The sequence below is a fragment of the Halichoerus grypus genome, chromosome 10 (genome assembly GCF_964656455.1).
Source record: "Halichoerus grypus chromosome 10, mHalGry1.hap1.1, whole genome shotgun sequence".
NCBI lineage: Eukaryota > Metazoa > Chordata > Mammalia > Carnivora > Phocidae > Halichoerus > Halichoerus grypus.
In genome coordinates this window covers 30,495,004-30,504,068 of record NC_135721.1, presented here as the reverse complement: position 1 = coordinate 30,504,068, position 9,065 = coordinate 30,495,004, and the positions used below count along the sequence as shown (strand labels likewise).

The window sequence follows — 9,065 nt, the reverse complement described above, 5'->3', positions numbered from 1 at the left end:
CCTTTACATGCCCCGGGCTGAGCCGTGTTGGGCCCGGCCCACAGGAGAGGCCAAATGTTTGGGAATTTTATGGACCACCCCACTGTGGTTCTAACCTCATTTGTCTGAGGGGAGACAAATCAAAAGGAGGGCTTGCTAACTTTCCTTCTAAATCACTTCAAGCCTTTTCTAGCTCCAGACAGCTCCACGTTCCATGTTTGCTTCCTGGTCTCCAAGCCTCTCCATTCTTGGGCTCTGCTTCGGATGATGGGCTGAGCATAGAGATCAAGGGGACACCCTCTTCCCTTCCAGTGTTGGGCCCACAAAGTCAAAGGAGGCTATAGACAAACTGTGAACCCAAATGAACATGAAACCTAATCGGGTTTGGCCCTAGATGGAATTAGACTATTTTTAGGTGAACTATTTTAATAGCAACCCCCCACCTGCTTTGCATTCAGAGTTTTCACGATTCCCTTAAACTTTCATTTGTCAATAATCTGTTTCATTTCCTTCCAAACTGCTGCTCAAGGTGTGATGTGAGCACCTGGCCCCTGAGTCCCTGTGGGACCAGCTGCTCACACCCGGGCCGGCTCTCTCACTGCTGAGGTACGGGAGAGAGCAGTTCAGCTTGCTCATCAACTTTGCTCAACTTCCTATTTTATATCGCTGTGCTCAGTACTACGTCCAGAGGTAAAACTAAGGTGGGGATGTTGGTACTCAATAAATGCTTTCTGAAAAAATAAATGACTAAAAAATGGGGAATAGCTTTAGTTTAGACCCTCTGTGGTACCTTGTCTCCCCTTTCTGGACTCCCCTTTCCTCCACCCTCCACCCTTGGAGGCCACAGTGTCCTCACAGCACCCTCCGCTAACTCCAGGCTCCCCACTCTGGCCTGCCTTCCAGGACTCTATTTTCCAATGGGATTCTGGGAGAATGGAATTGTTAACCCAAAGGAAAGCATCCTCCTAATGGTAGACTTCCAGACATTGGCAAATGGGTCAGAGGACAATGTTCGGTGGGAGTGAGGTGGGAGTGGGAGACAGTCAGGAAATCTTTCTGGAATCCTGGCTCTGTAAAGCTGGCCCTGGATATGTGAAATGCAAACCTCAGTTAGTGGAAGCAATGATACTTGTTCTTCTTCAACCCTTTCTCTGGATGAGCTAAGTGAAAGGAACACTATATATGCGGAGAGCTGTCCCTCACAACAGTGAGTAGAAGAACCAAAAGATACCAAGTCATTGGATTCCAAATTAGATTACAGGGCATGACTGCAAAGTTTAAAAACATATGTTCCAGGATGTACATACTCCCATGAAGACTGTCTTTTAATAGTAGTAGGTCACTTGTTTCTGTGATTTTTTTTTTTTTTTAACAAAAAACAATCTGCATTGAGAACTGCCTTCAAGTCAGCCTGGCAGACACACCAGAAGAGTATTCTCTTACATTTTCATTAAAAAAAATGAAAAAGGAGGGCGCCTGTGTGGCTCAGTTGGTTAGGCGACTGCCTTCGGCTCAGGTCATGATCCTGGAGTCCTGGGATTGAGTCCCACATTGGGCTCCCTGCTCAGCAGGGAGTCTGCTTCTCCCTCTGACCCTCCCCCCTCTCATGCTCTCTCTATCTCATTCTCTCTCTCAAATAAATAAATAAAATCTTTAAAAAAAAAAAAAATGAAAAAGGAGCCTGATCATGAGCTTTAGTCATTACTCTTTGCAACAAATGACTTTAAAAATAGCTTTTTTTGGTAGTTTTATGGTTTTATTAACACAAATATGATGTGCACAACAAGCTGTCTATTCACTTTCTTCACTGTGCAGCCTGGCGTTGGGATTGGGGACTCTGATGGCCAGCTGGGCTGCTCTTTCCACAGTAGCTTTGTGGTTCTTGGAGGAGACACTGTGAGCAATCTCTGCACAGTGAGGTGTGTTGCACGTCAGCAGCACTTCAAGCTCCTTGACATTGCGGACTAGGAACTTCCGGAAGCCACTGGGCAACATGTGCTTTGTTTTCTTGTTGCTCCTGTGACCAATGTTGGGCATCAAGATCTGGCCGTCGAACTTTCTGTGCACTCTATTGTCAATGCCTCTGGGTTTCCGCCAGTTGCGCTAAATTTTGACATATGGGTCTGACTGGTGCTGGATGAACTTCTTGGTCCTCTTTTTAATGATCTTGGGCTTCACCAGAGGTCTGAGGGCAGCCATGATGCCCAGTAACAGATGGCAGTGCTGAGGAAGAGAGGGGTAAAATTAGCTTTGTTGGGATATAAGTGACATACAATAAACTGCACATATTTAAGTATACATTTTGATGAGTTTTGAGATACATATATATTCATGAAACCCTTCACCTCAGTTGAGACATGAATGCCTCCATCACCCCCAAAAGTTCCCTTTTGCCCCTTTGTATTCCATCTCTCTTCCTTACGCCCCCCCCTGCCCTGTCCTGGGCTACCACCGGTCTTTGGTGGCAAATAAGCATCTTTTCTAAAAATTAGATTTTCCCTAAAAGGCCAAGAATTTTCTAGCTCTGGGGCTATGGTCATGAAGGAAGGTCCCCAAAAGAAGTCCAAGACAGTTCTCAGCAGGTGCAGACCTTGGGAATAACGTGTAGCCTCCAAGGAAGGTACTATTTGTTTAGGTATGTAAATCCTGGGATGGCTTTTGAAGAGTTAACCACATTATTTTACATTTTATCTTGTATCTGATGATATTCGGTAGTTGGAATCTATTCACCCAAATTAATTGGCCAGTTCTACAATCACACGTTCAAGCCGTCATCTGGGAAAGTAACAGTCCTTGCTTCTTATGCCAAATGGTGTCATTTGAGGAATTCCAAACAGCCTTCAGGACATAGCTTTTCTTTTCTGCCTCTGTCTTCTATGAGGGAATCGCTCCCTTTCCCCCTAAACTTGTTTCTTGTGCCCCGGATACTGCATCCAACCCTGTTTCGTGTCCATGCAGTCCTCGAAAGAGCAGCAAGCCCAGCCCACCCTTTCGGTGTCTTCTGTCAGTCTCTTAGGGGACCTCCTGCCTTTCTCACCCACATTACTCTGGACCTGTCGGCCCCTTCAGCCTCTTCACTGATTCTCCAGCTTCCAGTCTCTCCCTCTTTCATCCTCTATGTATCAATGGATCTTTATAAAAGGCAAATCCAATCAAATCATTCTTCTGCTTTTAAATATTTAACTTTGTGACTTTATAATGTGGCTCCTCTCTACCTGTCCAGAGCCTCCCCACTCACCTCCCCAAACCCAGTCCGCTTTTTTGGGGCTGCAACCAGGAAAGATTTTAATAGTGCTCCAGAGAGCAGAGGGGCATCCACATGTGCTCCCATTTCTACCCCCATTTCCCGAGACTCACTTTCCAATCATACCAACCTGGGAACCCCGGCATGTACTATCTGCTCTCCTACCCAAGCCTGTTATTTCCTCTGCTTGAAATCCCCCTTCCTCCTATTCTGGAAGACTTTTCATGCTTTCTCTCCTCTGCAGCACTCTTACTACCCTGACCATTATGGATAGTGATTTTTTGATTGGTCACTAATTGTGAGGGCAGGGACCATCTGTGTTTTTCATTGCAGAATGCCTGCATTCGGCACTTATGCTTGTGAATGGAACGAACCAACGCAACTTATCTAATCAACATCTAATAACCTTTAGGACTGTGCCACCGGTGAGGGGGATTTAACAAGTCCGAAGTTGGTACCTGATGTAAAGGATCTGTAGCCTGATACTTAAAATGCTGTTCACTTACAATTTTTTTCTCTGCCAGCAATTCCCTCCTCCCAGAGAGTGACGTGTCTCACTCCCTTTCCTTCCTTTAGGTCTCTGTATTTTGAATAGCAAGATCCTCCCTGAGGATAAAATAGTAATGACCCACCCCCAGCAATCCCTATTTTCCTATGTCTAGCTTCCCCCCTCTTCATACCTATTACCATCTGACATACCATGTACTTACTTGTGTATTCATCTACTGTCTATTTGTTACCATCGGAATACAAGTTTTGTAAGGGTAAGAATTTTTCCATTTTATTCCCTGCTGCATCCCCAGCATCCCACACAGTGCCCGCCCCTGCCACATAGTAGGTGCTTGTATATATTCGTTGAAAGAACGAATATACACAGAGAACAGCAAGTGTCTTTGGAGGACGGCGCTATGCATTTCAGTGTCAATGTGCTAGGATGAATGAAATACTAGCTTGTATGCTGGAACAGTGGCAAGCTGGGGTCATCGGATGGGTCATCGGTCAAGAATGAAAACAACGTCTTTCAGCCTTAAGCAATATAAAAAATATATTTAAAAAAAAAAGTTCTCACCCTGTGTCTGGAATACTAATAATGTATGTGAAGAAACAAGATCAGAGCAAACAAAGAAAAGTGAATTCTAATAAATCAGAGAGAGAAAGAGAGAGAGAGAGAAAGTGAGAGGCTCAGCCACACCAACCTTTAAATGCTACCAGCAGATCTTTGGTGTTTGCTCTAAATTCTGTAAATCAGGGGCGCTGACCTATGGGAAAGGACAATGGCAAAGACAAGCTGAGAGCTGGGGTTTTATTTTATTTATTTTTTTTTTTTAAAGATTTTATTTATTTATTTGAGAGAGAGAGAGTGAGAGAGAGAGCATGAGATGGGGGAGGGTCAGAGGGAGAAGCAGACTCCCTGCTGAGCAGGGAGCCCGATGCGGGACTCGATCCTGGGACTCCAGGATCATGACCTGAGCCGAAGGCAGTCGCTTAACCAACTGAGCCACCCAGGCGCCCTGGGGTTTTATTTTAAGAAGCAACCCCGAGGGTTATGGGCGACTGCACTGAGATTCAGCTGTATCTCACGGGAGCTCTGAGCCCGCCATTTGTGGGCCTGGGTCTTGGCTTCCCCCGTCCCCGCCCGCTGGGCCCAGGGCAAGCCACTCCCTCCTCTGGGCCTGGGTCCCCACCAGCGGGGGAATGGCGGAGCTGGAGAAAACCCATCTCCAAGGTCTCGTCCACCTCTAAAGTTCTGCGATCCTGCCTCTTGACAGGGTTTTCAATTTGTCCTCATTAATGCAGAGATTCAATTAACCAGGATAGTAAATTCCCTGAGCATTCTGCTTAATTGGATTTTTACTAAAATAGCTCCAAGTTTTGTTTACTGCTTAAAAACAAAAACAAAAACAAAATATTTTTTGCATTATTTTATATCTGTGGGGAATGTAAAAGCATTTAACTGTAATAGCTATAAGTTTGGCTAGAAGTTATTCTGTAAAGCAGAGTTTCTAAACATTTTTGACAGTGACCCATGGGTAAAAAAAACCAAAAACCAAAAACCAAAACAAAACAAAAAAAACCCTGCTACATTTTACACACACACACAGTAATAAAAACTTTGCAAAACAATGCTTCATCTTCCCATATGATGCAGTGTGATATTCTCTATTCTATTCAGAAATGTTAGTTGAGGGGCGCCTGGGTGGCTCAGTCGTTAAGCGTCTGCCTTCGGCTCAGGTCATGATCCCAGGGTCCTGGGATCGAGCCCCGAATTGGCGGGCTATCCCTGCTCAGCAGGAAGCCTGCTTCTCCCTCTCCCACTCCCCCTGCTTGTGTTCCCTCTCTCACTGTGTCTCTCTCTGTCAAATAAATAAATAAAATCTTAAAAAAAAAAAGAAATGTTAGTTGACACACTAATTGATTTCATGATCCCCATGAAAAGCTCAGACTCAAAGTTCTAGAGGCCTCTACCTGCCTCTCAAAGAGTTGGGTGTCTGGGTAAAAAAATGTCCAAGATGTCCCAGGGTTGTCCTTTGATAGCTGTCCTACACACTAACGCTGAGGAAGCTATACCACTTGACTGGTTTTACATTTTAATTCACACCATTTGAACTGTCTTTGGCATTTCCTGAGAGGTGATCCAAGGCGGGGGTTTGAGAAACCATTCAGACGGCACAACCGTAGGGGGCGTTTGACAGCTCCAGTTGCCCTCTCCTGCAGCTCGGCTGAGATGCAGCAACGTGCTTGCTACTGGACAGACCTTGAAAAAGTTCTTGGGGGCAGCTTGCAATTCCAGCGTGTGGCGGACACTCGTGGAAGGGGATCTGGCTTGAGTTGAAAGGTCTGGCTCAGGAAGGTGGCCCTAGCAGAAGGGGACTCTGTCAGCATACCTTTGGAGGAACGAGGAGGAACTGGAGAGTAAATCAAAGGGAAGGTCTCTGGAGAACCCACACAGCTCTTTCTTTGAGAAAGACCCAGTGTTTGGGCCCTGGCCACACAGAGCTCACCAAGGGCAGATTACAAGAGCACAGGCTGAATAAAACCTGTTGGCCCACTTATCTGTCCCCCCCTCCACCCTGAACCCCCTCACCTCTACCCTGGACGAGCCTGGGCATCGCTACCTTGGCCATTAAAGTCAGTGGGGAAGTAGAGGAAGAGGCAGGTACGGAAAGAATGCAGAGCGACCACAGAATCACTCCTACTGCTGGTCTGCAGTTTGGGGGTCAGGATCGAGCTGGAGATAGGGGGTGCTTTACACTGGACACGATAGAGATGTTTGGGTTTAGATTTGATTGTGCCTTCTCAGTATCTGAAAATGATGCAATTAGTTAATTGTGAAAGTGGCTGGGAAACGCATAGACTGGCTTGAGCTGTCATTTGGCGCTGGGGGGAGGGGCCCCAGGAGAGGGGTTAAAAGGTCATGGTGGGAAAGAATAAAGTTGTTTTCTCCTTGTGCCCTGAGGAGTCTGGCTCACGTAGTAAATCAGTTACCACAGGTGTTTGTTATCTTTCCCTCCTAGTCAAATAGCCTATAAGGCTCATGAGAGGGTCTCCCCGTCCCCATGGATCCTGAAGTCCCTTAACCTGTATGGCATGCAGGCCGGGGCTGGATGACATAGCGTCCTCTCAGCTACTCTCACCTGCTTCGTATTCGTGATACCTGCCTGTCCCGCGTGAAGGTAGCCACCATGCTAACTCGCTCACCGTAAGGGGACGTGTGGGAACAGAACGCTGAGAACCTGTTGGTGAAGACCAGATTTTAGGCCCAGCTCTGCAACTGGCCAGGTGGCTTTAGAGAAGTCGCTTAGCCCCTCTGGACCCCCATTTTCTCTTCCCAGAGGTGAGAGGTCACATCAGCTCTAGCTTTTATCCTAGGGGATAAAAATCAAGACCAAGTCCCACAATATTTATACCTGATTGTACTAGGTATTTTCACAGATGTCAATGGTTGAATCCTCAAGCAGGTAACATTACCCCCAATTAAGATGCAATTTAAGAGCAGACGGAAGGCCACGGAGTATAAGATGTTTGCTCACCGCCATTGATTTAACAAGAGACACAACTGTGGTTTGAATCCAGGCCTTCTGATTCCAAGGCTAGTGCTCTTTCTACTCTCAACTTTTGTTAACTTACAGATTATTTGACTTATTTAATAGTGCTCTCAGTCTGGGCTTGAAGCTGAGAGGAAATGAGTCTTACTCTTTTTCAACTCCTGCAAAACATGTCCTCTCGGATACACACTCGTCTCTTCTTTCGATTAAGGGAGGAAGAGAAGGGAGAGAGAAGGAGAAATGAAGATAATGTAGTAGGCTCTCAAGTGGGAGTAGGAGAAGTACAACTTTCTCTTCCAATCTCCGTCTTCCAGCTTCGACATCATTCGCCCCAGCTGAGAAGACCAGTCCTGAGCCAAAAAATATCATTCAATGAATATCATTCATGCGTCAGTGTTAATCGCTAGCACTCCTTGAGCTTGGTACTCTATACCGGGCCCGATAGCCATGGCACTGCTTGGGGGCTGGGACACACAGAAGCAGAGAGGAAGAAAGAAAAAACAGTAAAGTGGTACATTTTGCTCTCTGTCTCTGAGCACGAGGATTCCCTTTTGTGCACCCCCTGGAGCACTCAGTCTGTGCCCCATTGTCCTCTTTTGGGTTTTAAGCTGCTCCGAGTGCAGGCAGGGAGCTAGCTATTGGAGGAAAAACTAATGGCAAACTCACCACTAGGTTCGTGCTGCCTTGGATCCCCATCCTTCCCCCCAGTCCACCTGCTATGGTTTACTTTTCAGAGTTCTCAAACACCTGCCTCAGAGTCGTCCCAGCCTGAGTCAAGAGAGGGGGCTTTTGTACTCCCCAGCATTTATTGGCTAAGAGCCACAGAGTCGGGGGTTAAATGGCCAGCCACTTTCAGCTCTTCCGGCTGTGAGCAAAAGGGGTTTACACAGCCCAGGAACAGCCCTGGCAAGAGAGAGAAAACACGGAAGGGAGGGCATGGAAGCCTTCAGAAGACACGTGAGAGAACCTTGGAGGAGCACCAAGATTATCCACCGCAGGGGCATGCCCAGGTTGGGCAGATCCCAGAACAGACTGTGACCAGGTGACCCAAGAACATGTGGGGTGCTCATCTATGGGTGAGGTGGGGGGAGGGGGCGTCCTGATCTGTTCTATCCACTCCAGACACCACAACTGTGACTTAATTGTGCTCTGTGTCCACCTTTGGGTTGAACTAAGACAGATGAAATGCCCACAAAGGGCTTTCAATTTCTGTGGTAAAACAGTTTTAAAAGCCCCTCTGACTTTTAAAGCAATTATTTCTGGACCGAATGTTCCTCAGGAGACTCCTGCTATTTCTTAGAGCCCTTTGCGTAGAGCTTCTCCATCTCCTTTTATCAACACATCCCCGACTGTCCCGGCTGCTATCACACATTCTTCCTGGACCCCCCACATACGTGTGGGTTATATTTGGATGTGGGAAAAGAGCCTTCCTGGTGTGGTCACATGGCAGCCTGAGTGAGGTACCACAGAGGAGGCCCCTAGTAAAGAGGGCCTTGCATGCCCGGTGTGAGATCAGCGTTGACACACGTGTGGTCATGAGCCAAGCAAAACCACCGAGCTGTTACCTGAGCAGTGGTGGGAAAGATGTGAATGACACTTACGGCAGTATGGTAACCTCAGATCTTCCATTTGCTTGGCATTTTTTGTTTGGTTCGGTTTGGGTTTGGGTTTGGTGTTTGAACCAACACAAATCCAAAGGACTGATAACTATTCTTCAAACATATCCATGAAAACCAGCATTGCAGTCCAAAGGCCAATCTCGATTCCAGCTCTCTGCCCCTTATGAGGGCTAAAGT

General features: G+C 46.7%; 1 pseudogene; it reads right to left on the bottom strand.

Moving 5' to 3' along the window:
• Window positions 1–1,738: 1,738 nt before the first annotated feature.
• Window positions 1,739–2,195, bottom strand: LOC118519006 (large ribosomal subunit protein eL32 pseudogene; annotated as a pseudogene).
• Between the last annotated feature and the right edge of the window lie 6,870 nt (window positions 2,196–9,065).